This window comes from Aplysia californica, unplaced genomic scaffold (genome assembly GCF_000002075.1).
Source record: "Aplysia californica isolate F4 #8 unplaced genomic scaffold, AplCal3.0 scaffold00306, whole genome shotgun sequence".
Taxonomy (NCBI): Eukaryota; Metazoa; Mollusca; class Gastropoda; order Aplysiida; family Aplysiidae; genus Aplysia; species Aplysia californica.
In genome coordinates, this window is record NW_004797576.1 from 316,477 (window position 1) to 320,291 (window position 3,815).

The window sequence follows — 3,815 nt, forward strand, 5'->3', positions numbered from 1 at the left end:
CCCCCCCCCCCCCCCCCAAAAAAAAAGAACAAACCCCAACTAAAAACAAAACAAAAAAACAAAAAACCCAAACAAAACAGGGAAAAAACCCAACCAGCAAAGAACCCCGGGCTGCCCACAAGAACATGATGACGCACAGTGTGCACTCTGGGGCAAAGACTCCACCTTTCGGGACATCGACTAAAAGTGCGCCAAACAAACCCCAATCGACCTTGTCAAACGCGTCACGAGGCGGTGGAGTCAGGTGGCCGTCAATTTTTGGACAAGTGGAGTTATTGGTATCATTCGGATAGCTGATTTATTTATTTGTCTTGCTTCTAATGAAATAGATCTTGAATAGAGCTCAAGATATTTGCGATTGAAGGAAATGAGTTCGCCTGGTTCCAGTGGTGAAATAAGAGAGAAAAAAGTCTCCCAAAGTTTGGTAACTCCTATAGCTAAAGAGTCTTTGAAAACTGAAAACTGAAATATTTAGTGCCTTGAATCAATGTTTTTCTGTAAAATTCACATGGAAATGTGTTTTTGTACGGACATAACAGTGCCTGAACTGCGACGGGGAACTGCTGCTTTTGTTTCCTCATCCTTACTATCGTCATTTTCCTCCACTTCTTTTGTATGTTTGTTACTCTCTTGTGACCCGCTATTTCCGGGATGCCTTGATAGTCGAAGCAGACTTTGTGCTGTTGAGGCTAGAGAGGTGAGCAGAGTAAGCCTGATTCCCTGTAAAGACTTCTCTGTTGACATCCACCCTTTGGCCCTCATATGACCTTATGCATTTGCGAGCACCGTAAAACCTCTATAATGGTTTGAACTAAGCACCGATTGCAGAAGCCTGGCCAACGTTCACATCACTATGGGTCGTGAAAGACGGGAATGTGCAGCTGTCATTAACGACAATGACATACGACAGTTCATTGAGGAATGTGCTTCTGTCATAAACGACAATGACATACGACAGTTCATTGAGGAATGTGCAGCTGTCATTAACGACAATGACATACGACAGTTAATTGAGGAGCACTCCAAGCCAGAGCACCCAGTGATCTATACGGATGGATCAGTCAGGAGGGGTGAGAGAGGTGGGTGGGGTTTTGTGGTGTACAGTGAACAAAAAGGTTCATAGCATGTCAGGGGCCATAGAAAGAACAACTTCAAGAACGAACATGGAGATTGAGGCCGTAACAAGAGCACTTGGCTGGCTTCAAAATACAAGACCAAGAACTACCCATCTCATCATTGTCACAGACTCCCAGAGCATCCTGCCAAGGGTTGAGAAATGGCTGCTTCGGAGTGATTGGATGAACCCAATACAACACTCATCACTTAGAGCCATCACGTGGATATTCTGTCCTGGGCACTCTGGAGTGAAAGGCAATGAGGAGGCTGATAGGCTGGCAGGCACTGCCGTGGTTGATGGTGAGGTGAAATTTGACAAAGGAGAAGTGTTGAAGACCCTGGAGGAAAAATTGCTGGATGAAGAAGACAGGGAGACAGCAGAACACCACGCAACCATTAGGATGCGGGAAATGGGGATAGAGAGGGGAGAAGGAAGAAAGGAACGATCATCTGGAAAGGAAAGACGTCGCCATAATCAGACAGCCACCGGAACAATCAGTATCGATACCTTGCGGGCTTTGGTGCTGGGGGGAACTGAGCACTTATGGACCTGTCCGGTGTGCAATGACGTTGTTGCCCAGGACAGGGAATACAGGTAATACAGGTAAAACCTCTACTAAAAAAAAGACTTCTCCATCCGGGACTGGATCTCACGCCATCTTCGTACGACGGCCAAGTGTCTAACCACTCCATCACTGAAACCAGTCCACTTCTTTTTGCGCCGGTCTTTGTCTGACTTTATCAGTTACTTACGAAATACAGCCGTTATCGCATTGAGGCCCGGGGAGCGACATACATCACCTCAACCGCCAGATAGAGATAACAACTTTTATTTAAATTCAAGTGCAAATTTGCTACGTCATCTGCCGTGACTTTTGCTCGCGAGCGAACAACCGTACCGGGAAGTTATGCGGCCACACACACACACACAATGGTGTACCTGAATATTTAGCGTTGGACAGATAAGGGCAGACAGTAGATCTGGAAACACGGGCCACCACCAAACTTCGGGTTTCTCAATTACGGACATGTAGCCAGTTATTTCCGACGTGTGCTTATTTGTTAACCGCGTCTCACGTAGACATAGATCTATGTCGCTGGTCCTAGTTTGTTGTTGTCGTTGTCGTCGTCGTTCTAGTTGTTCTTGTTGCTGTTGTTGTTGTAGTTGGTGCTCTTATTATTGTTGTTGCTGTTGTTGTTGTTGCTATTGTTGTTGTTGTTGTTGAAGTGAATGTCAAAGACCCCCCCCCCCCCCGAACCCCCCCAGTGGATGTCAGAGGAGTATTAAAAAGTTTCGGTGTACATTTTCATAAACTTAGAGATGTATAATTATAAAATGGCTACATTTACCACAGCATATGTATTGCAAAGTGTTTTACCACTACATTTTCAATGGACGACAATAAATGTAACGCGTTATAGACTACTGCATTTGCGGCTACATTTCCCACGGATAATAAATGTAACAAGTTATACGCCCACATTTCCTGGTTTCATTTACCACAGACAACGAATGTAGCAAGTTAGGACAGCTAAATTTACCACAGACAACGAATGTAGCAAGTTAGGACAGCTAAATTTACCACAGACAACAAAAGTAACATATTAGAACGGCTATATTTGTCAAAGACAACAAAAGTAACATATTAGAACGTCTATACTAGTCAAAGACAACAAAAGTAACATATTAGAACGGCTACATTTGCCGCAGATATCAAAGATGTTTCGACATAAACACTCTACAAACCCCCACGTGCACGGAACATTTCAAGCGTTGTCAAATAAAGGTATTGTGTTTCACATTACAAAAGAGTCCAACACTCAACGGCAGATAAGCCTAGACAATTAAAATCTAGGCCAAAGTTTGCAGTTTGATAGGAGTACGTATCTCCGGGGTCAGGTGTGTCTATCAGTGTGTCCACCTGTGCGTGTGTCTGGCTGTTGGACTGTGCCCAAGTGACGCTCCACTTTGTTATTTGCACGTCATCACCGGACATGTTGCTGAACTGTTTCATATTGTCATCGTCATCATCCCGTGCCTTGTCTTCGTCATCATCATCATCATCATCATCATCATCATCATCATCATCATCATCATCATCCGGTGCCTTGCCGACTGGCGTGGGCGATCATGGACCTCCACTTCACTCTGTCTCGCGTTGCAGCAATGGTGTCTGTTGTTCTTGCTGCTCCCAACTATGTTGTCAACTTGTCCAATATCTTTTCCCTCTGTCTGACTCTGCCTCTCTTTCCATCAAACTTCCCTGTGGTTACAATATTCTCCAATGCTTCTTTCCGCGTTGTGTGTCCAATGAAATTCGTATATTTGTCATAAGCTGTCGTCTGCAATTTGCTTCAACCAAGACTTCTTCATTTGTTTTTCTAGCTGTCAATGGGATACGCAGCATGCGTCTTCTTATGAACCACAACTCTGTCGCCACAATTGTTCTTTCCAGCTGTCTGTTGATTGTCCATGCTTCACACCGTAGTATAATAGGATAGGCTCGATGTAACTTTTCAGTGTTCTTGTTCTAGTTTCGAGTGACAGATTGAAGTTTTGTTTCATATACAGCCGTTATTATTGTATAGTCCGAGACGGCCTCCCTTTGTCGAGGAGAAAAACGGTTGTCTGAGACAAGTGGACATTTTGCACATTGTCATGACAAAAAGATAAAAAAGAACAAACAACCCCGCACCCC